The sequence below is a fragment of the Aquarana catesbeiana genome, linkage group LG01 (genome assembly GCF_042186555.1).
Source record: "Aquarana catesbeiana isolate 2022-GZ linkage group LG01, ASM4218655v1, whole genome shotgun sequence".
Classification (NCBI taxonomy): Eukaryota; Metazoa; Chordata; class Amphibia; order Anura; family Ranidae; genus Aquarana; species Aquarana catesbeiana.
The window spans coordinates 597,683,385-597,708,771 of NC_133324.1; the positions used below are offsets into that span (position 1 = coordinate 597,683,385).

At 42.6% G+C, this 25,387-nt stretch overlaps 1 protein-coding gene across 2 annotated transcripts in view; it reads right to left on the reverse strand.

Moving 5' to 3' along the window:
* Window positions 1-24,919: 24,919 nt before the first annotated feature.
* TNKS (tankyrase) overlaps window positions 24,920-25,387 on the reverse strand; it is a gene marked incomplete in the record, with an annotated part of 313,626 nt that continues 313,158 nt past the window's right edge. For both annotated transcript variants that reach the window (XM_073598540.1, XM_073598531.1), the window contains 1 exon segment: window positions 24,920-25,387.

A 25,387-nucleotide genomic window follows, 5' to 3' on the forward strand; every position in this document is an offset into this window, starting at 1 on the left:
TTCCTCCAAACACAGCGAGTCGAGTTAATGTCAAAGAGCTTAATTTTGGTCTCATCTGACCACAGCGCTTTTTGAAAATCCTTCTCTGAATCATTTAGATGTTCACTGGCATGACTGTACATGTGCCTTCTTGAGGAGGGGGACTCACCGTGTTTGGAGGAAGGAAAATGCTTCATGTTGTGGGGATCCTTTTCTTCAGCAGGGACAGGGAAGCTGGTCAGAGTCGATGGGAAGTTGGATGGAGCCAAATACAGGGCAATCTTAGAAGAAAACATGTTACAGTCTGCAAAAGACTTGAGACTGGGGCAGAGGTTCACCTTTCAACAGGACAATGACCCTAAACATACAGCCAGAGCTACAATGGAATGGTTTAGAATCAAAGCATATTCATGTGTTAAAATGGCTCAGTCAAAGTTCAGGCCTAAATCCAAATAAGAATCAGTGGCAAAACTTGAAAATTGTTGTTCACAGACACTCTCCATCCAATCTTGCAGAGCTTGAGCTATTTTGCAAAGAAGAATGGGCAAAAATGTCACTCTCTAGATGTGCAAAGCTGGTAGAGACATGCCCAAAAAGACTTGCAGCTGTAATTGCAGCGAAAGGTGGTTCTACAAAGTATTGACTCAGGGGGGCTGAATACAAATGCATGCCACACTTTTCACATATTTATTTGTAAAAAATTTTGAAAACCAATTATTATTTTCCTTCCACTTCACAAGTATGTGCCACATTGTGTTGGCCTATCACATAAGTTCCCCATAAAATACATTTACATTTTTGGTTGTAACATGACAAAATGTGGAAAATTTCAAGGGGTATGAATACTTTTTCAAGGCACTGTATGTCTTCCAATGAACAGTTTTCAGTAGGAGCAAATGGAGAGGTTAAGGATCTTCCTAGATGGCCTCGGCCTTAGTACTGCCTTTAGAAACCCCTCTATCAAATGACTAAGAGCCCATCTAGTACCTGTGAGAGCGATAAGGCTAAAACTTGAAACATTAGAGTATTCAGACCCAAACCTAGGTCTAGACCTACTTACAAAAACTGGGGGACATTCTGTACTTCCTGTAAAAGAGGATCAAATTTCTCCTTGACCGCAAAAACTGAGAATTTCTGCCAATGTTATAATAAGTGGCACTTGTGGAGCTCTTGCTTGCTTGCAGTAGTGTTTCTATGACTTTGGGGTTGATTTACTAAAGGCAAATGCACTTTGCACTACAAGTGCACTGAAAGTGCACTTGGAAGTGCACTTGTAAGTGCAGTCGCTGTAGATCTCTGTAGATCTGAGGGGAAGCTATAAAATGAGGTGAAGCTCGGCAGATTTTATCATCCAATCATGTGCAAGCTAAAATGCTGTTTTTTTAATTTCCCTTGCATGTCCCCCTCAGATCTACAGCGACTTTACTTCCAGGTGCACTGCAAGTGCACTTTCAAGTGCACTTGCAGTGCAAAGTGGATTTGCCTTTAGTAAATAACCCCCTTTGTGTGTACAAACAAGCCTCTTCTGCTCAATTTCCATGCCCTTAAATTCAGCAGCTCTGGATGAAAATGGAGAAACTCTCTGGTAAAGCAGAAGCAATTCTGAAGCAATTATCAGAGGTAGAGGGTTGAGATAATAGATGCATCAACATTGTGAACCATTATAATTAGACAGTATGGAATCACCCCTAAGATAGTTACTGCCTCCTCCACTAGATGATGAAAGCATCTCAGGATGAGAGGAATAGGAGGAAAGGCATACCCCAACTGGAAGCTCAATGGCTGAGTCAGCGCATCCACCCCTACCAACTCCTGTCATGCATACCTGGTAAAAAACACTGAAATCTTGGTGCTCACTTGAGTTGCAAAAAGGTCTACTTGGGAATACCCCAATTTTTGCAAATCATGAGGGACTACCCGTTGATGATGAAATTCCTTTATGGGTAATCTGCTTGGAGATTTCAATAAGCTGGGATATAAGATGCCGTCGGATTCTGTTCTGCCTAAGAAAGGATTCATGTCACTTCCCTGGATAGAGACATGCTGCGTGTGCCTCCCTGATGTTGTATTTAGCCTAATGCCGCTCTGTTGTCCATTTGAAGCATTATAGACTTGCCTCTGAGTAGAAGAGCTATCTGCGATATGGTATGTTAGAAGAGTATGAGGGATGAATGTGAGGCCGTTATGACCCTACAAAGTTACCATTCCATATAAAACAATTACCGAATGAAAACAAAAATGGGGTGGGACTTTACATGTACCCTGCAGGGTCTAATAAATACACATACCAAAAAGGCTTAATAAATAAACAAATCTTTGTTTTCCATATACAAATGGTTAGATTAAAAAAAGTTTAATACAGTTGGTTAAAGCCACAGTTACTGTAAGTCTATCCAGGATGTGCTGGTCCTGGCGGAAGAATCAAGAAAACTGGCCTACGCATTTCATGGGGAGTCCCAATTCATCAGGGGCTTAGACTGAAGCACAAATTTGTACATATACTGTAAAGATATACAAACATATTATTAACAAATAACGTATATAAACATTAATAATTATATTACGAAGAAATATTAAACATGAAAAACTTTCAATGTTTCATGTTGCTTTAAATGTTTGTAATGGTAACCTAATAGAGCTTGTTACATACACTATAGCATGTCATGGGCAAAGAGAGTGGGCAGGGAGGACCAATTATCTCAAGTAATATAGAAGTAGAAGTATAAACAAACTGTATTCTAACATCTACATTCATACCTAGAAAACTACAAAGAAGACTGCTGATTCACCCATGGGGGTGGGGGTGGGGGGAAATGGATGGGGGGAGAGAAAGGGGAAGGGGAATGGGGAGGTAAAAAAGGGGGGGAGAGAAAGGTGAAGGGGAAAAAGGGAAAAGACTAGTGGAAAGAAAGAAAGGAGGGTGAGGATAGAGGGAAAGAGAGGAAGAGAGGGGAGGGAGGGAGAAAGGGGAAATTGGGGGGACCGGGGAAGAAAAAAAGTGGGGGAGTGAAGAACAAGAATATCTTACCTTAAACGGTCAAAAGGGGCCAGAACTGGGTCAAAACAGTGTCCCAAGTTACAAGAGGCAAAATTGAAGAGTAAATCAAGCAACACCTAAGCTTTTGCTTATCCTTGGAATAGATGGAACCATGAAAAAATCTATATGAAAACCAATAAAAGGTTATTTAAGTCACTCTAAATAAAGTGAACCTAGAAGGTAGAACACAGATAGAGGAAATGTGCTAGAGATGTTATCCCTTTTAAAGGGTTTCTCACCCATATTAACGGCTTATTGGGTGTGCATACTTCCTCCGTCTGTGTCTTCAAATGAATGACCAGCCACATGCAATCAGCCATGGGTGGAGGTATTTATATGTATAAGGGAGTTTGTTTCAAATGCAGGGGGGAGGGTGGAGGAATCTTTGAGACCAGGAGGGCCATATTGGATCCGGAGGGATGGCAGCGGGCTCATCTGTTCACTGACCTGCCAGAATGGGGTGTAGACCAAGGTAGCGTTATACACCCCATGAAAGTCCCTCTCCAGTGCGTACCACCCACCAAGTAGGCTGTGTGGTGGGTCTCTCCCAGCGGATAAGCTCAGAGGGAGAGATGCCTGCATAGATGGAAGGGATGGGGGACAGGAACGGTCAGCACGTCGGAAATGACGCAACTAAGGGCGTGCGTCTGGGTGCTTGCTTTCCAAATGGGCAGAAATGGATACCCGGAAATGACGCGGACCGGCGGGCGCATCATGCCAGGATAGTAATGAAAAGTGTATTCCTCCCTGGAAACGCCTCTGTGGGGTCCCGGATGTTACAGGGATAGAAAGTGAGGTGGATACTATAACCACACCTCCACCAACACCCACAGGCAATGGTCAGACACGGGCAGGGCCAAATCCACCGGAGGGGGGCGGAATACACTTTCCATCAATATCCCGGGATGACGTGGCCTCCGGTCCACGTTATTTACGGGTATCCATTTCTGCTCGTTTGCAACGCAAGCACCCAGACACACCCCCTTAGTTGCGTAATTTCTGGTGCACTGACAGTTCCTGTCCTCCATCCCTTCCATCTATGCGGGTGTCTCTCCCTCTGAGAATATCACACCGCCTACTTGGCAGGTGGCACGCACTGGAGGGGGACTTTCATGGGGTGTATACCGCAGCCTTGGGCTGGCAGTGTCAGTGTTTATGCATTTGCCCTTCCATGTGCTCCTTGCTGTGAAGGCCAGTTATAGGTGGGGGCAGGGGCCATTTGTTTGTTACTGGTGTAAATATGGTCCAGGGAAAAATTAAAAAAAAAAATTAAAAAAAAATTAAGTTATTCAGAGCTTCATAGGAGGAGAGCAAGGCCGCCTCCGCTGCAGTAGCAGCATTATCCAACTGTGGAAAAAGCCACCAATGTATGTAGACCAGTTGTGATGCATAATAATAAAATCTTAAATTTGGTAGAGCTAATCCACCCTGAGTTGTAGGCAATTGTAATGTAGTCAGAGCTATTCTATGGTTCTTAGGGAACCACAAAAAAGTCGACAATAGAGAATCAATTTCCTGAAAAAAATTTCTTTGGTACATACACAGGGCTATTTGCCAAAATATATAAAAATTTGGGCAAAAACACCATTTTAAATAGGTTTACTCTACCCATTGTCAATGGCAGGTTCGCCCAGCTGGTTATTTTACTTTTAAAGGCTGCTATGCATGGTAAGAGATTATTCATAATATAGTTGGAAACCGGTAATTGTACTGTAACTCCCAAATATTTAAACACTGAAGTGACTTGTAATGGACAGTCTAAGGGAAGATCAAATGGGAGGGTGGGATACACAGGGAACACACTGGACTTGGTCCAATTCACCCTGAGACCAGAAAAAGTTCCAAACTTACTGATTAGTTGAAGCATCATAGGGATCGTAACACGGGGATTGGAGAGGTAAAGTAACATATGGTCTGCATAGAGTGATATTCGTTCTTCTAATGAACCGATCCACATACCTTGCAGATCCAGGGACGACCTAAGAAGTCTGGCCAGGGGTTCTATAGCAAGCGCGAATAACAGTGGGGAGAGTGGGCATCCCTGCCTGGTCCCCCGGAGAATTGTGAAGGGTTTAGAGATTATACCATTAACCCTAATGCGGGCTAGAGGTTGGTCATACAGTATACGGATCCAGGTGAGAAAATTATTTCCAAACCTAAATTTGTCCATTATATAGACGAGATAAGGCCATTCAACTGAATCGAATGCCTTATGGGCATCAAGGGTCACAACAGCTCTGGGGATCGATAAAGTGTTAGGAGATTAAAGGTTCCTAAACAATCTATGTATATTGCTATATGTAGATCTCCCAGGAATAAATCCAGTTTGGTCTGAGCTTATCAGTGTAGTAATTACCAAATTTATGCGGGCGGCTAGAATTTTAGATATAATTTTAAGATCTGTGTTGATTAGGGAAATTGGCCTATAGGACTCACAGTAGAGGGGGTCCTTATTAGGCTTAGGAATCAATATGATTAGGGCCTCGCGCATAGATGGAGGGAGGCTTTTCTGTGTAAAGATAGTGGAATAAGGTTTATGTAATCTCGGGACCAGGACATCCCGATGCGTCAGATACCACTCAATAGGGGAACCCATCCAGCCCCAGGGTTTTATGTTTAGCAAAGTTTTTAAGGGCAGGGTCTATCTCCTCAATGGAAATGGGTTCTTCCAGGGATAGTTGTTGTTCATCTGACAGGGTAGGGAAAGTTATAGAGTCTACATATTCATATAGTTCCGGGGAGTATAGTGAGCTTGGGATTTATAGATGTCTGAGTAAAATTGTAAAAAGGCCTCCATAATCCGATCCTGGGAGGCGTGGAGAGTGGCTATTGTAGATACTAGAAATAGTGATGGGGTCTGGTATAAGTTTAGCTAAGAAGGCAAGAAGCCTCCCATTTCTATCCCTTGTGTCAAAAACCCTCTGACGCTGATACAGTAAGCGCTTCTGAGTCCTTGACACCATCGCCATTTCATCTTCTAACAGTTGGTGACAGAATGGGGAGGGATCCCTGACGTAATTCTCCTCAGCCTCCTTCAGCTTGGAAGCCAAAGTAAGCTCTTGTTCCCCATTAGCTTTCTTAAGGTCTGAAACTCCTTTCATATAAGCTCCTCTTATTACAGCTTTGAAAGCGTCTCATGTAATTAGCTCTGGCACTTCCCGGGCACTCTCCTGCCAAAATTTGGTTATAGCATCCGCGCAAGTGTATAGAACCAATGGCTCCACCATCCAATAAGGACTCATCCGCCAAACCTGGCCACCCGGAGGCCTACACACCCACACAGTAAACTCCAAGGGAGAGTGATCAGAAAGTGCCCTCGGCAAATAAGACACTTCCTCCACTTTCTATAAAGCATCTCGAGATAGGAAAAACATGTCAAGTCGGGACAGAGATTTATAAGACTCCGATGAGCAAGAAAATTCCCTCTTATCCGGGTGTTTCCATCGCCAAATGTCAATTAAGTCATAAGCAGCTGCCCAGTCTGTGGTCTAGCACATCAAAGTCTATCCATCTCCGTATCCATGACCATATTAAAATCACCCCCTACAACGAGGTAGCCTTGCACCATAGGAAGCACTGCGGCCATACAATCAGTGAGTCTTTGTAACTCAAAAGGTGGCAGAATATAAACATTCACTATGGTATACATTTTTTCCATATACTTAAAGACCAGAGCAATATAGCATCCCTGTGGGTCAGTCTTGACCTCCACAACTTGAATTGGTAGAGATTTGAGAATTAGATTAGATACTCCCCTAGAATAGGTGGAGTATGTTGCTTGAAAAGCATGTGCAATTTGGGGCTTTTTTAAAGCCATGACCCTGGATCCCACTAGATGAGTCTCCTGAAGCAGTATAATATGCGTTTTTGTGCGTTTGAGATAGTTAAAGACCAAAGATCGTTTAATCTTTGAGTATAGGCCTCTAACATTCCGCGTAAGACATTTAAGACTCTTATTTGGGGAGAAAGGGCAATGACTCACAAAATAATGGACTACGACCTCGGGCCCGCCTAGATGTCCTAGGCATACCTGTATCCAACATAGCATGAGTTAACATTTCCACAAGTTGTCTATGACAACAGCAGCACATAATTAGTACCTTTCTGGAGCATAGCTGTGCATTGCAAAAAGAACAAAAGAAAAAAGAAAAAAAAGAGAAGAAAAAAAAAAAAAGAAAAAAACAAGTAAATACAAACTTCCCTGTCCCCCCTCCCCGTTTATTGCCCCAAACTTCAACAAGCTTTATCCCAGTAACCATGAAAGTAACCAGAGAGGTGGCCAGAAAGATCCCTCAACTAATGTAATAGCAGTTCCATGTCATCTACTAGAAAAACTTATTACTGCAAAGAAAGTACTGTGAATGTCATGTCGAGCAATAGTAGCACCTTCATATAATAAGACATAGGGTTGTGCATCCTTCTGAGGATTCTTGCTTAGAGTATCCGCCACTCAACTGATAACAGCCTCTGGCAAATATCTGTTATGCATTGCATAGGCAATCAAGAGTCAGTTGCGGAAGTAGAGCACCGGGCATCTTAAGTATGTCTCCTAATGAGTAGGACCCCAGGGCATTGCAAATGCAGAAGAATCAAAGTCTAAACATCTCAGTTTCTGCTTCTCTATGACTGCCGAGTAACTCTGCTGCGTCCAGGAGAGTCATAAAAAACAGAGCCAACAATGCAGCAACAACGGTTGCTTGTAGAAACTGAACAGGGTTTGGGAACCATCAAACTAAATTTTTATATATGAGTGCAAGGACTTATCCTAGACCATCTAGCCAATCAGAGGCTTCTACGGGAGATAAGAAAAACTGAGCCTTTTCATCATTGATGACCCTCATTATGGCAGGGTATAGCATGCTGTAGCTGAGTTGCTTGTCTCGCAGGCACCTTTTCACTGCAGTAAAAGCAGATCTCTGTTTCTGTGTGGCGGCAGAAAAGTCTGGAAAAATAGAAATTCAATTACCATCAAAACTGTCTGAGAGATTACTGGCTGTGCGCATTATGGCCTCTTTATCTCTGAAATAAAGTAGTAGAGGGCGCGGGGGAGCTCCTGATGGCGGAGATTGCATAGGAACTCTATGCGTCCGTTCAATTGCGAACAAGGAGTACAAAGTCTCTGACCCCACTAGCGATTTCAGCCATTTTTCCAGAAAAAGTTCAGGCTCTTTGCCTTCAGTTACTTCCCGGGAGCCAATGAAACGCAAGTTGTTCCTGCGCATGCAGTCCTCCAAATCCCCCAGCTTCAAAGCGTGTTCCTTTAAATCTTGTTGCTGCAAACGTAGATTAGCAGATATAGGTTGCACTGTATCTTCCATATCGCTAATGCGTTGTTCTGCAGTAGAGATCCTGGAACAAATCTTTTGCATATCATGTTTAACAATTGAAAGGTCCAGCCTAACTGATTCAATCTGTGTTGTCAGTGTGGACTGACAATGCTTAAAGTGTAAGTAAACCCTCCTATCGTTTTCAGCCAAGGAAGCTGCCATCTTTGTCTCTGTTTAATCTACAACTGCCATGATGCTGCACATGTGATCAGTTATGACACCAGCCATTGGATGGTTTGACAGTTTGGTTGAGAGCACAACCAATGGGAGTGTTACATTTCCGGCACGTGCCGGAAATGAAGCTGTTTTATGGATGACTTTACTTCCGCTTTAATAGCTTCCATGATATGCTTTAAAGTTAGCTCCTCTTCCTCCCCATTTTCCTCTCCAGCTCCCCTGGGGGTCATATTTGGCTGTGAAGGGCCCACAGGCTCACTGTCTACTTCCCACCTGCCTGCATCATCCCACGGGTCTGACTCCTCCATCTCTGGAGACGCAGCCGCGGCTGAAAAAATGTGGGCTTGGCGGGGAGTCAGCAAAATGTTCCTTTATAGTGGTCGGTGGTTTCGTTTTTTTGGCAGTGACAGGGGTTTTTGTGTGAGAGCTGGGCTGCGAGACTCACTGGTGTGTTGCTGCTTATGCTTTGGCGGCTTCTTGCACGAGGAAGAAGAGCCGGCACCATCTTTGGATCTCCCCGCAGTCTGTGTTAGCGGACGTTCGTCGGCTGATTTAGTCCCCGCCGGGCCGTGTCGGACCATCTTTGCAGGCACAGGTCAGTGCTGGATGTGTACTCGATCCCTTAATGTGGTCGAGAAGGGTGAGTGATGTCCTACATGTCCGCCTCTGGCCATGCCCCCCCGTCAGCAGACTGGTTAGTGAGTTGGGCTATGGAATGTTCTGTTTTTGTCTTTTATGAGTTTGCCCTTCCATGTGCTCCTTGCTGTGAAGGCCAGTTATAGGTGGGGCAGGGGCCATTTGTTTGTTACCAGTTTACAGATGAGCCCGCTCCCGTCCCTCTGGATCCAAAATGGGCCTCCTGGACTTGTGTTCCAGGTGACGGGGGCGGTCTCAGGGATTCCACCACCCGCCCCTGCAATTGAAACAGACTCCCTTATACATATAAATACCTCCACCCATGACTGCTTGCATGTGGCTGGTTCATTTGAAGACACAGACGAACAAAATATGCACACCCAGTAAGCCGTTAATATGGGTGATGAACCCTTTAAAAGGGATGACGTTTCTAGTACATTTCCTCTATCTGTGTTCTACGTTCTGGGTTCACTTTATTTATAGTGACTTAAAGTGGAGTTCCATCCAAAAATGGAACTTTCGCTTTTCGGAATTCTCCCCCCCTCCGGTGTCACATTTGGCACCTTTCAGTGGGGGGGGGGGGGCAGATACCTGTCTAATCCAGGTACTTGTTCCAACTTCTGGGCATAGATAGCCGCAGTATCCGCAGATATCTACGCCATGTCCGATGCCTCCTCCGTCCCCCCGCTGTCTTCTGGGAGACACACAGGTCCCAGAATACAGTAGGGACCAGTGGGATCATGCAGTGTGACTCGCGCATGGCGCAGTAGGGAACCAGACTGTGAAGCCGCAAGGCTTCACTTCCTGATCCCCTTACTGAAGATGGCGGCGCCTCCACCCAAGAGCCGAGGGACAGATCGGTTTCGGGTGCCGACATCGCGGGCGCCCTGGACAGGTAAGTGTCCATATTTTAAAAGTCAGCAGCTGCAGTATTTGTAGCTGCTAACTTTAAAAAAAAATAAAATTTCTCAGAACTCCGCTTTAAATAGCCTTTTATTGGTTTTCATATAGACTTTTTCACAGTTCCATCTATGCTGCAAGGATAAGCAAAAGCTTAGGTGTGGCTTGATTCACTCTTCAATTTTGCCTCTTGTAACTTGGGACACTCTTTTGACCCAGTTCTGGCCCCTTTTGACTGTTTAAAGTAAGATTTTCTTGCTCCTCACTCCCCCACTTTTTTCTTCCCCAGCCCCCCTCCCCTTCCTCCCTCCCCCTTTCCCTCACCCTCCTTTCTTACCACTAGTCTTTCCCAGTCCCCATTCTCCCCCCCTTCTTTACCTACCCTCCCTTTTTCTTACCCCTTCCTTCCTTTTCCTCCCCTTTTCTCTTTCCTTCGTAGGGGACGCTAGACCATCCCCACGCTGCACCATGCGATCCAGCTTGATGTGCATCACATCTCCGCACTTTTTACCATCTCTTGACTGACCTGGACTAATCTGCTGCGTTAGGACTTTTTGAGACCCTGGAGCCACCGTAGCTGAAAATTTCAAACAGCTGAACAAACTACTCCCAAATTTAGCAGAGAAACTACTCATTGCTTTATACAGCAGGACACTGCAATTTGTTCCCTGTGTCTGTATCATCATCACTGCAGGAGGAAGAAAGCACTGTGAATGCTTACAGAGGAAACAGAGATCACAACACTGGTTGGTGGAAGGGTGAGAGCCTTCGGGCTGTAATTTCATACTTATCGGACTCCCCATTCTCCACTTATGGAGCTTACACATTCTTACACATTTTATGGAGCTTACTTATGGACCTATCACCATACTAATAGTTCTCAATTGACATTTAGCCTATATTTCTTTGGAGATTGAGTCCTAATTCTAAGTATCCAATTTCAATGTAATATTAATTTAATCAATACACAGCAGTACTATTCAGGTTATGTCCTTCCAGCTGGACGTATATATAGAAGTGCATGTGTGGGGGCCCTAGGACTGGTGCCTTGGTGTGACAACATTGTCATTTTTTCACTGTTTCGTATGTATGTTTTTATTAGTGGGTATATTGAAAGTTTTCAATGTTTAATATTTCTTGGTAATATAATTGTTAATGTTTATATATGTTATTTGTTAATAATATGTTTGTATATCTTTGCAGTATATGTACAAATTTGTGCTTCAAGCTAAGGCCCTGATGACGAAACAAATAGGCCAGTTTTCTCGATTCTTCAGTCAGGACCAGCACATCTTGGATAGACTTATAGTAACTGTGATTTTAAAAACCTAACCATTTGTCTATGGAAATTAAAGATTTGTTTATTTTTTTTAAGCCTTTTTGGTATGTGTATTAGACCCTGCAGGGTACATGTAAAGTCCCACCCCATTTTTGTTTTCATTTGGTAACTATCTGCAATATGGCTATCCAGGCTGCTCAGAGCTCTAGCATGTTGGAAACTACTCCTGCTGTCTGGAATGCCATCTTAATTTAACCATTCTTTCCATGCAATGAGTGTCCCAACCTTGCTGACTTGTGTTGGACTTAAGAATGATTCAAATAATTGGACGCAGGTGGCAATGATTCAGGAGACTTTCAGTTCTTGTCCACCACCAAGAACTGGACTTCAGCTTCATGGAAATGATTATTTTCTGAGACAAGAAACGCCTCCTCCATTGGGAAAGGAAGACCTGCTGGAAGATGCCAATGCATTCACTTGCTCTGGGGATACACGGAGAAAATGTCTCAAGGAGACTAATGATAGCCATACACGCACAGAATTTCGGCCAAAACTGGTAGTTTTCGTAAAGATCGTTCGACAATCGTGTCGTTAGTGAACCCAACTTTACCGACGATTTCGACCGTGAGCCAGGCTAATGTCGATGGAACCGAAGCGAAAACTTTTACCGTTTCAACTAAAGTGTGTATGTTGTAATCGAATAACAATAAGAATATTCTGTCTTGTATAATTTATATATGTTTTTATTGTTATCCAACGTCACCACGATCATGGTAAATGATCATGTAAACACATTTATTCTGTCAGTTGGCAGCCAATCTGTTTTTGACCAACAAATAACTGAAATTCTGTGTGTGTATGGCCACTCTGACATCATCATAGACCTATATTCCCCCTCCAAAACATTTGCTCTTCTATAAACATATTTAGATTCCATTCTTAATTTATGGAAAATACCCATAAAAATGAATTTAACTACTACTTCTGCAGATTCCTAACTAACCAAATCCCCTGGGCCACTCAGCTGGAATAAGGGGTTACAAATTTTAACTAACCACCTAAAACACTCACCCGAAAACAAATCCATCTATCCCAAGGCAGCCAACAGAAGATAAAGAAGCAGATCAATGCCAGAACAATGGGCACCATTTTAAATTTCCCTCCTCCCTCTAAAAAAAAAAAAAAAAAAAAAAGAGTAAGGAAGGTTTAATTGGCTTGAAATTCCAAAATGGCAACGTGAACCCCGTGGTGCCACTGTGCATGTGTGGGGATATCATACATGATGGCATCACCCTTGCACCCGCCACTCTGCCTCTGTCTGTTTGAAAAACCCTCAGAAAAAGGCATACAAACACCAAATGAAGACAAAACCAGGTACAGGGAAAACACAGCTAAATATACACATTACTGAGAGTTAGGAAAATAGCAGACAGGACAATACAAACTAAAATGTCAGGAGATAGCCACGCACATTATAGGCTTTTTAAAATACAAGCCAGTATACATTATGTCTGAAAACGGGTGCTATCAGTTTGCAAGCTTCCACAGCTTTGGAGCAATCACTTGCAGATGATCGCTGCATAGCAAATACATGCAAGCAGCCATGATTAGTTGCATGAGCTGGCAGTGTCCTATTGCTTTCAATATGGTTGCCTCCTGTAGCTAATCGCCAGGAACCTGGGGTTATCATATGTAAAAAGCTGTCAGGCACATCCGCAAGTGTGATTGTAGCCTTATCTAACTCACTTTGGAAATACTCCAGACAAAGATAAAAAGACACTTACTAATGCAGCTAGGTATTTGATAAAAAAAATCATTAAATGTATTTTATAATTGCAACTAGTACATTTTGACATAGTTTCAGCTTTTTTGAGGAGTTAAATTACTGTTTTACTTTGGCTTCATGGGCAAAGGAAAGGGTCACTTTAAAAGTGTATATGGCGGGTTTTCCCTTTTCCCATAATAGGAGGCTGATATCAAGACAGATGAAGATACCGTACTTATGCTAGTTATATTTAACAACAAATGTAATAACTTGTAATAAATGCACAACTGTAGTAAATTGTTTTGCACTTGCACTTTTTGCAGTATATCCATACTCATTTTTTTTTAAATTATTATTTTATATAAATTGACATATTTGAATTTATTTGACATTTATCAAAATCATGCAAAATTTTGATGTTATGGTTTATGGCAGGCTTGCTGAGGTATAGCAAACAGCTTGTTTGACTGGTTGTTGACTGCACAGTGAGAATGTTCAAATACACTTTCCAACAGAGTTGCTGGAACCTTTCTTTTGCGTTTTCTCTTGAGATTAGTGATTCTCAGCTAGGTTCTGAAAATATTCCTCAGCAACCTGGACAATCTTTGTGTGTGATAATACATACTTTACAATGTCAGAAAGTCCTGCTAGTTATTTAGGAGATACCCATAAATAGCACGATCCATTCCTGAGCATCGCATTGCGCTATTAGATGGCAGTGTATAACCAGCCTAATGCCCCGTACACACGACAGAAAATGTGCGATCAGAGCGTGTTGTCGGAAATTCCGACCGTGTGTGGGCTCCATCGGACTTTTTCCATCGGATTTTCCAACACACAAAGTTTGAGAGCAGGCTATAAAATTTTTCGACAACAAAATCCGTTGTCGGAAATTCCGATCGTGTGTACACAAATCCGACGCACAAAGTGCCACGCATGCTCAGAATAAATTAAGAGATGAAAGCTATTGGCTACTGCCCCGTTTATAGTCCCAACGTACGTGTTTTACGTCACCGCGTTTAGAACAATCGGATTTTCCGACAACTTTGTGTGACCGTGTGTATGCAAGACAAGTTTGAGCCGACATCCATCGGAAAAAATCCATGGATTCTGTTGTTGGAATTTCCGATCAATGTCCGACCGCGTGTACGGGGCATAACTCTGAATCAAGTTTTGGCTGGGTATATAAATGTACAAAGTTTCTCGGTTCTTTTAGGACAATATAAGCAATTTAAACCATTTACTCACTGTGAAGATAAATAAATAAAAAATAAGGAAAGGAATATATTTTGTACGTAATTTTGGCTATTACAGTCGCCATGATAGACTGCTGCATTATGTCAGTAAAAAAAAAAAAAAAAATTACTAAAACATGTAGAAATTGTGCTGCTTTTTACATTTACATACAAAATGTAGCATTTCTTTTGATTTCAGAGGAGAAGAGAGTCCGTGGATGAGAAGTCACCATGAAGTCGGTGTTTGTGTTCCCCCGTCCACTGGTAATATGGTACTTATTAGTTTTTCAGTGAGCCTCCTCTAGAGAGGCAAGGCGAAATGGGAAAGCTCCTGGTCCTCCATGTGGCATGAATAATTTCAGGTGCTTCTGTGTGCCACCATTTATAATATCTAAACCTGAAGGCTTTGAAGAAGCATGAGTTAAGTGTGAAACGCGTCACCTCTTCTGTGCCCCTCGTCTTGGTGGTAGTCATGATGTTATGAATAAATCAATATTGGATCTTTGGTGGTGTGCAGCCGCCTCTTTTCCCTTTCCTTATTGTGGTGGCGAGCCGAGGCTAGCACCCAGCCCATTTGATCCATTGGATTACAATCACCTTGAGCAGCGTTACCTTTCTTTGGATTTACATGAAGTTCAAGTGACTTCCATCTGTGCCATTGAAAATAAATGTTTTGGTAAACAAGTTTTTATTGTTCAACAAATGACGATTTTATGGACTCTAAAAAGATGACCATCTGAGCAAGTGAGCAATTACCAGAGGAAAGTGGTTAACAATGGCTGGCTGGAGATTAAAGGTGCAGCGTATATCAAGGTGCAGGGAGAAGCTGCGGGTTGAAGACACTTTGAGAAAGAAGTGGACCTAATCTGATGATTTTATTTGATAGGAAAAGCTAGTTTTCTCCCAGACAGATTAATTAGTAGCACTGTGTTGTCCACAACTGATTGTACATTAGTATAAGGCTGATCTGCCTGAGGCCTATTGACAGCGAAGGAAAACATTTAGATCTGAGTGCACTAATGGAAGAGTGTAATTCCTGGATGTATACTTCCTCAGATTACTGTCATGAGGTGCTTGTAAAAAGCATGCAAGAGATTGAAAAATATCTCTGCCTTAGCAAATCCACTTCCACTCCCTTGTGTAGTAGGCAAGCCCTATGCTCATGGTATACTTGTTACTTAAAGTGTTACTAAATCCACAACAGTAAAATCAGTCTGTATATGCAGTAAAGCATGCTTGTTATACTCACTGTGGAACCTAAGGGTTAATCCCTCTGCATTATGTAAAAAGGCTGTTTGATCCTGTCATCTCTGTTCCTCCCCTTTCTTTCAGTCCCCAATCTATCTGCTGATAGAACAGAGGCAGGGGGGACAATCTGCACATGCTCAGTTTGGTGTGCATTGCTAGAAAGTTTTTTTTTCTTGGGAGAGTGCATGTGATCAGCACAGGGCCAATCAGCACTGTCCAGGCAGAGGGCCAGGGGTTCTGCAGCCTCACAGGACAGTCAGAGCAGAATAATAACTGATAGAAGTCACAAGGCTGATCTAACTGCTAATGAAAAAACGTATTTAGCAGTTTATATTTACTAAGGGCCTGGTTCACACCTATGTATTTTTTAATGTGTTTTCAGTTTTGCAGAAACACACTACAGTCCATTTAACACGGTTTCCTATGAGTCATGTTTCTGTGCATTTTATGGATAGGACCAGACTTTTTTCAAATTTTTGGTTCTATAGACTTCAATGGATCAAAAATGTGTATTGAAAAACGCAACATACACCCAGAATATACAAACTGCAACCTGCAAAGGTGTGAACCAGACCTAAAACTATTGCATTTATATGTTCTGTGTACTGTTGGAGACCAGATATAGTGAATTATAGTCATAGGAGTAGTTATATTATAGTGATATAGTTATATATTAATATATTATATTATAGTGATATAGTCCTGGGAGTAGTAACACTCTAAGTTTTAACTTGAACATCTATCAATTGTTAAATGCAGTGTCCCATATTGATTGTTTCTTCCACAAAAAGTTTTCAGCTTCACCATACTGACAACGTGCCTATTATAGATGTTTTTTTATTTTTTGTGGCTTCAGCAGCTCCATAGAATACAATCAAGGAAGGCCAACAGTTTGGAAAATTAAGAGACCTATCAGTGTATGCACAAGCCTGTAAGCAATCAGCAAAAATTAATGTTTGCTTTAACTGGCAGTAACAGTGATTAGTTCTGTTGCAGTAGAGGTTTAATTTACTTCATATCACTTGCAAGCTGTGAAAATAACTTTTTTGTGATCAGCCTGGATGGGGAAAGGTGACAAGTCTTTGCACTGGTGCAAATGCCCTGTTAGGAACACAAAAACTCTTAGGCTCGATTCACATCTTTGCATGTTGCTTTTGAGCATTTCTGCAGTCCTTTTTGCTGTGCGCTGTGTTTTTGTAACCACGTTTTTACCGCAATTTTCATTTTGTGTCTTTTTATTTTTTACATTCACTGTATAAAGCTGGTTGCTAAGGAGCAGGTTGGGAAGCCGGCCGCCGCGTCCTTAGCAATGGACGGGTCATCAGCTGTCAGCAGGCTTCACCGTTAACAGCTGGATTTTCTTGGCACAAAAAAACAGACCCTTATCTGAGCATGCAGCCTGGCAGGTCAGAAAAGGGAGAGGACGGGCGAACGAGCACCGCCCCCCTCCCTCCTGAACCATACCAGACCACATGCCCTCAACATGGGGGAGGGTTGGGTGCTTTGTTGATGGCGACAAGGGCCTCTTCCCCACAACCCAGGCCAGTGGTTGTTGGGGTCTGCAGGCAGGGGGCTTACCAGAACCTGGAAACCCCCAGATCCCGCCCCCCCAGTGAAATGTAAAAAAGACCCCAAAAAAACAAGAGCCATTTTTTGACAAGTCCTTTATTAAAATAGTCAGTACCGCGTAGAAAAACTGCGATTAGGATGGGCCTATATGGTAAGAGAACAGGTTGCTGCCTCCCCTACGCAGAGCGCTCACAAAGGGTACTCTGCTAACCTTGCATAAACTAAAAGAAAAAATGGATTGAATTGGCGCTACCTGGAAAACCTAAATGCTACTGCATATTCAGGAAAAAAACCATAAAGGTCGTTTTTTTTATTAATACAGTATTACACACCAAAGTTCATATCATCCCAGTCAGTAGGTAAGAAGGAATAATACCCTGGTGACTGGTAGGAATGGGTAGGAGGGGTCCTAGGATTCCTGAGCAATAAGTTCCCCCATCCCCCATCTCGATACATGTTCTGGTTTTTAGTGGTTTCTAATCTGTTTTTCTGTCGGGAATCGTCATCCTGCCTCAGTGCACAACTGGGTGGGAATATACAATTTTTTGGGACATTTGTTTTAATATGTTTTTATAAATAAAGGGCTTTTTTACGTTACTACACTATGGAAGCCCTTTTCTTATGTTTTTGATGCATGAGGGCATTGCAGCACCTCCATCAGCCAGGATATACCCAAGGCTTTTATATCCATTGTATAAACACACACACAGGGGTTGGACAAAAATATAGAAACGCTACATGATTTGAGTGACAGGAGTGAAAGTGACGACGTTTCACGATGAAAGTGGAAATGATGTAACATGGGAATCCAAAACAAAGAACACTAGACACACCAAACTGGATTACGGCCTCGGTCTTGTTTATTGTTTTTCACAAATATAAACATTTAACAATTCACCATAACTCTTTTAATCAATAAATACTTTAAAATTGTCAACGAAATCAGCCAAAATCAGTGGGGTGCTTTTTAAATATCCCTCTGGCGATTGACAAAGACCCCCATCAGCCTTCTGCTTAAATAGGGGTTCTGGGAATTTTTGGTCGGGGACCTTAAATGACCAATCCTAGAGGACCCCGCAGAACTTCCAAAACATTCCCAATCAGCTGGCCTATTACAAAACCCTCCATTGAAATCAATCAGTGGGCTTGAATCTCCTACCGCCACCATCCCATAAAAGGAAAGAGGGAGTCTTAAAAAAAGGCTTATACCCCCCTTTCCTCACATACTTTTGCTTCTGCTGTGTGCTGAGACACCAAGCTAACAGGTGGGAAGCCTTACTTTTGTCATTCACTGCGTGCACTGCTAGTAATACAGAGTCATGTCAGAGCTTACCGAGTTTCAAAGAGGGCAAATAGTTGGTGCACGTTTAGCTGGTGCCTCTATGACTGAAGTTGCCAATTTGCAGTGTTGTGAGGTACAGTATCAAAGGTTATGACAGCATATACAGTTTATGGGAAAATGTCATCTAATAAGCATTAAGCGCGGTCAACTGACCGAAAGAAACAAAAGGACATTGCGCAGGATTGTGACCCGGAATAATAATTGTCAATTCCCAGGAGAATTCAGGACATCTTGGATGCCAAAGGTGAGGTCCAACACCATATTAGGTAACTATTTTGTTATTTTACCTGATGTTTCCATATTTTTGTCCAACCCCTGTATATATAACAGATGAACCCAGGTCTCAAATACTGCAAAGCCACTGTCACAGATCAATGTGGACCCCGTGTCACCCATGACAGATGTAAGCTACACTTGGGGAAGGCCACAGACTCCTCTGATGTTGTTTGTGTTTTGCTGTATGCGGCAACTGAAGCAAAGAATCAAATCTTCACACAGAGTAAAATCTGTAAAAGCAAGAGGTATTATACAGAATAAAATAAGAAGTCAAGGCTGCAGAATCTTAGGTAGAGCTGAAACACAGAAAGGAAGGCAAGGGTGCAGATCAACTGCAAACAGTGCACAGTCTGGGGTCAAAAGCACAATAGCATTAAAGATTTGTGGGCCATACTAAAGCGTTTCCAGTGACCAAGAATTGATCAAGCAGCGTCCCCATTGTACTGAGCCAGATTTGAATTTGCTCCACTGGTGACATCTATGATTTAAAAATGTGATGTTGAAAATAAAATATTAAAAAAAAAACAAAAAAAAAATGATTCTTACTAAATTATCGGCAAGCATTCGAAATAGCACTTGCAGTTATACACAGGCGGTGCTGGAACTGGAGTCAAAGATGAAGAAAGAGGACCAGATGCTGAATGAAAAAAACTTGGTTTTACACTGATACATTAGACATTATCTGAATCCACAATAGCTGCTTCCATCATGTATGACGAAAATAGCATGATTTCTGCATATATGTTCAGATTTTCTATGTCCTGTACACCAGTCTGGAACTGTGGGCTTTTCGCGATTTGGTGTCTGGTGTGGGGCAATTCTGCACATCTATGCAGGGTCAACTAGAGTGCTAAAAGTCACTGTTTAGGAAATTGTTTAAGTTCTGACCAAATAAAACAAAGAAAGAAAATATGTACAAAACCAGTATACATTCCCTTTAAAGCAGGAGGGTTGATAAAAGACCGATCACTGGTATTTTTTTCAGGAGAAGTCAGCAATGACAACCCTTGGGTTCCTCTTTTGAGAGAATTGCAGAAGAAAAATAAGCCGATTCTATTAACGAATCATAATAAAGCCAGAAAAATGCTAAAGTTTTGACAACAATTACTTTCTGGTAAATGCTAAAACAATTACTCAAAATGTTTACTAAAAATACATTATAGCTTCCATTCCATGACAATTTTTTGGTTCACAGTAGAACATTTAATGGTGTTCCAAAGGTCTTTTTACACCTATGCTGGTGCAGTTAATTTGGGTTTTTAACATCTATTACGTGTTTATACCAGATTTGTTTACCTGTTTTTTGTGCATTCATGCAACCAGAGGAAAACAATTACAATGTATCAGGACCTTTTTCACCTGCTGGTGGCACTGTGGTTTTCCGGGCTGAAAGCTGTAGCTCCAGTGACCTCCAGCGGATGCCTCCCAGCAGCCAGTGGGTTCCTGCAATCAATTCCACCTGGCCCAAGCCGCTGGAAGGGTACTTAAGTCCGATCTCTACTACTGCAATTTGCGTCAGTGTTTTGATTACCTTACTTGCTGTCAGATCCATCCTGCTCTTGAGCTATCCTTGCATCCTGTTCCCTTACTGCTGCTCGCCTTGTTCCTGTACCCAGCCCTGATTCTCCATTTTTTCTTGCATTGCCCCGTTACCCTTGCCTCCCCCCATATTAGACATATTGTATATAGTTTGTTTGCTAGGTTTCTGTTCCATAGGCATTTTTGGTTGTGGGTCTCTTATTGTTTATGTTTGCTATTTGCTGGTGTGTGCATGGCTTTTTGCTTTCTGTTATTAAATTTACTTCATCACACATTTTTTTGGTCCCAGTTTCCTTGTATAGCTACATATATCTGGTCATCCCAGCTGCTGACTCCTGACAGAAAAGGGATTTTCCATTATGAAAATATATTACAAGCAAACGAAACTGTATATGAGTTTTTGTGCATCTTTTTTTTTTTTTTTTACAGGCTTGTTTAACACACCCAAATCCACAAAAATGCAGCATATTTTAAAAACACACTAATCTGCAACGCATCAATGATGACTATCTAAGTTAGAATCAGTGAAATTTCTACTTAAAATGAATCTTCATGCAGTAAAATACACACCTTTAACTGTAGAATTCATGCATTCTCATCACAGGGCAGTAAAAGTCGACCTTGGCTCTACTTGTTACCGACAGCTGAACGTGACAAAAAACTCTGGCCATACTTGACCTGTGACTTCCAGTGCAATCTATGCAACCAATACATCGTAAAAATTAACCAAAATGCAGAGTCAAAGAAATATGTATAGCATTGCTTTGGTTATTACTGAAGAAAAAACACCACAAAGACATAGTGCAATTTTACATACAAAAAGATATGACTACTTTGTTTCCAAAACATATAAAAACATTGATTAAAGGGCTAGAGGAAATGTACAGTGCAGCCAAATTTTAGGAAAAAAATGTCATTTGTCTGCCATGTATTGATGAACTGTAAATTATGAAGAAAGCCCTTATATTAAATGACACTATATGGATTTTCCTTTATAATACAAGTGAGAACACAACCCTTTTTTGATGAGAATCGATCTAACCTCTTAAGAAACTGGAAGCACGGTATACTTTACTGTCGCATGGAATTATACAGAAAAAAAAAAATACTATGTAAACATTTACATGACACGAAAATAGCAAAATTACCATTCAATACATAGAGCTAAATGTATCCTGACAATTTCTGAAGTATCCATGATATTTATAAATGTATATATATTATGATGCTCCTGCATCAATAGATTGATACATTAGGCTCATACATCATGGGGAGTTCTAAATTAGGATGTCAATGATTCTAATCATAAACGGCGAGAAAAACTTGACTGCGTTAGGCTGGCTATACATTATACTTTTCCTTTAGATTTACCAAAACCACATGATATGAGATCAAACCTAAAAACTTTCAAATTGCATGCAATCAAGCAGGCCCTTGCACTACATAGTTGAAGGTAACTCTAAAGGAAATTGAACAAGAAAATTGTATAATGTATGACCAGCCTTAGGCCCCTTTCACACGGACGGATAGAATGGTGCTTTTAGCTGCGGATTTTCTAATTTTCTACCGCAGCTAAAAGCACACAATGCTTTCCTATGGCCCCATTCACACACTGCGTTTAGCTGCGAATTAGATACATGCGGTTCTGTGCGGATAGAAAAAATAGAATTGACTGCGTCCAGGAGCGATTTAGCGCAGCTATCCGCACATAACCGCAATGCACTGTGTCAGCTGCGGATAACAGCGCCGAGCTGCTCATCGGGAAAGGAAAAATGATTTTTCCTTTCCCAATGAGCGGCAAGCACGGGGATCCAACTCGGATCCCCGCCAATGCCCGACACTGTTTGGTATGAATCTTGAGGGGGAACTCCATGACAAATTTTAAATAAAAAAATGGCGTGGGTCCCCCCCCCCCCAGGGGCATACCAGGCCCTTCGGTCTGGTATGCATTTTAAGAGGAACCCCTACGCCGAAAAAAACGGCGTGGGGTTCCCCCCCCCAAGATCCATACCAGACCCTTATCCGAGCACGCAGCCCGGTCGGTCAGGAAAGGGGGTGGGGACGGGCGAGCGCCCCCCCCCCCTCCTGAGCCGTACCAGGCCGCATGCCCTCAACATGGGGGGGGTGGGTGCTTTGGGGGAGGGGGCGCCCTGCGGCCCCCCCCACCCCAAAGCACCTTGTCCCCATGTTGATGAGGACAAGGGCCTCTTCCCGACAACCCTGGCCATTGGTTGTCGGGGTCTGCGGGCAGGGGGCTTATCCGAATCCGGGAGCCCCCTTTAATAAGGGGGGCCCCCAGATCCCTGCCCCCCACCCTATGTGAATGAGTATGGGGTACATGGTACCCCTACCCATTCACCTAGGGAAAAAGTGTCAATAAAAAAAAAAAACACTACACAGATTTTTAAAGTAATTTATTAGACAGCTCTAGGGGTCTTCTTCCAGCTTCGGGGGTCCTCTTCCGGCTTTGGGGGTCTTCTTCTGGCTTCGGGGGTCTTCTTCCGACTTCGGGGGTCTCTCCGGTTCTTCTCCGTGCTCTCCGGGTCTTCTGCCGGGCTCCTCCACTATCTTCTGCTCTTTTGCTGCTGTTTTGCTAGTGGAGGAGCCCGGTCTGCTGCCTTCTGCCTTCTTCCCTCTTCTTTTCTTCTGATGTTGACACGACGCTCTCTCCGGCTGGAATGCACTCTGGGCGCTCCGCTCTGACTTATATAGGCGGTGACCCCGCCCCCTTATGCCGTCACAGTCCCTGGGCATGCTGGGACTGTGACGTTTTAGAGGGCGTGGTCAACGGGTGATGACCCCCGAAGCCGGAAGAGGACCCTCGAAGTCGGAAGAGGACCCCCGAAGCCGGAAAAAGACCCCCGAAGCTGTCTAATAAATTACTTTAAAAATCTGTGTAGTGGTTTTTTTTTTTGACACTTTTTCCCTAGGGGAATGGGTAGGGGTACCATGTACCCCAAACTCATTCACATAGGGTGGGGGGCCGGGATCTGGTGGCCCCCTTATTAAAGGGGGATCCCGGATTCCGATAAGCCCCCCGCCCACAGACCCCGACAACCAACGGCCAGGGTTGTCGGGAAGAGGCCCTTCCCCATGTTGAGGGCATGCGGCCTGGTACGGCTCAGGAGGGGGGGGCGCTCGCCGTCCCCATCCCCTTTCCTGACTGACCGGGCTGCGTGCTCGGATAAGGGTCTGGTATGGATCTTGGGGGGGGGACCCCACGCCGTTTATTCGGCGTAGGGGTTCCTCTTAAAATCCATACCAGACCGAAGGGCCTGGTATGCCCCTGGGGGGGGGGGGGAACCTACGCCATTTTTTTATTTAAAATTTGGCGTGGAGTTCCCCCTCAAGATTCATACCAAACAGTGCGAGTCGGCACCCTGTCGGGTTGCCATGGAAATGGCAAACCGCAGCCAAATGCGACCGCAGCTAATCGCACTGTGCAAATGCAGCTGATCGCAGTGCCTGGAGTCTTGAACTCCACAGGAAAAAAAACATGCTTTTAACTGCGGCAGAATAGCCGTCCGTGTGAAAGGCGCCTTGCACATTAAAAATTTAAGTAGGCATAAGACCCCCTCATTTTGCCAGGAACAGACATGCATAATCCACAAACAAAGCTGATAGCAAAGGTCCTGACTTTCCTTAACAGAAAGAACTATGTGCTAAACCTCTGAAGGGTCTATAGCAGGAGTGTCTACTTTAAATTCAGAATGGAAAAGAAAAAAAAAAAAAAAAAAAAGTTAAAATGACCCTGTCACTGCAAAAAAAAAGTTTACATAGCAATAAAAATGTTCCTGTAAGAACACACTTTACAATTTCCCATAGCAGCACCTGTTTGTAGAATCTTCACTACTGTACAGGGCTGCCCAGAGGATTTTCATATCAGACACACTTTAAGGTGTGTCGGACACCTGTGCCACCCAACAGTGTGTGGTTTCTCCTGCCAGCCCCCACATCATTACAGGACACAATAGAGACTTAGAGGCAGGCGCGCAGAGCCACAGAAAACTACATATTTCCTGACAAACCAGGAAATATGTCAGAAATAATCTTTGGGCAGTTTTGCACAGGAGTGAAGCCAAGATTCTACAAATGAATGCTGAGACAGGTAAATATGAAATGCCATCTTTTAAAGGTACTTTTTTTTTTTCACTGACAGAGTGGAAATCTATGGTCACAGCATACATTATCAATTTAGTGCACCAGAGTAGTAATAGCAACCCAATGCAATATAGGCTTAAGCGAAAAATCTAATTTTCATGTTGTGATTGCTGCCTGTCTGCTGGTCATCTCTTTCCACAACTTCCTGGATAACCTGTATGCTTTGCAGCTTCTCCTCTGAAGATTACAATACTTTTATTTTCTAAGGGCTACATATCCCATGGTACTTTACTGTATGAAAGTAGCGATTCCTGTACTGACTCCTCAAACTCCATCATCTCTGTAGTTCAGAAGGACAACTCTGTGAAATGTGCGACACAGTAGTGTCTATCACAGGCATAGTGAAAACATGTCAAGGAAGTAAATATGTTGGGGAGCTTCACAACGTAAGTTTACAAACTTCAAGATCATTCAAATAGGAGTAGGTTAGAAATAACTGAAATACAATGTAGAAATGAATATATGATTTTATATTTTGACCATACATACACTTTAAAACAGATTTTCATCATTGTTCCTTATTGAAGACAGACTGACGGGCTCAATATAGCTAGCTTAACAAGATTTTCTAGGGGTCGGAAGAATAATGGGAGCTTTTCAAGATTCATATCAGTACACAGGTATAGGTTACTGCCTTTCAATAAAATCTTTTTGCTAACAAACAAAAGGGAAAAAAAAAAAACAGTCATAACCGAACAGACAAAACTGTTTTATTAATAACACAGCATTAAACAGTCAACTGTGCTGTAACTCACAGCAACCAGACATTTATTCTTTTAGTTGGCATTTGACTCTTTACATAATGAAAAAGCCGAGTGGTTGCTGTGGGTCACAAAACTTTGATAGTCCATCTTATTAACATATGTCTTTGTATCTGCATATAACAACTGATCCTTATTACAGCAAACGAAAAAAAA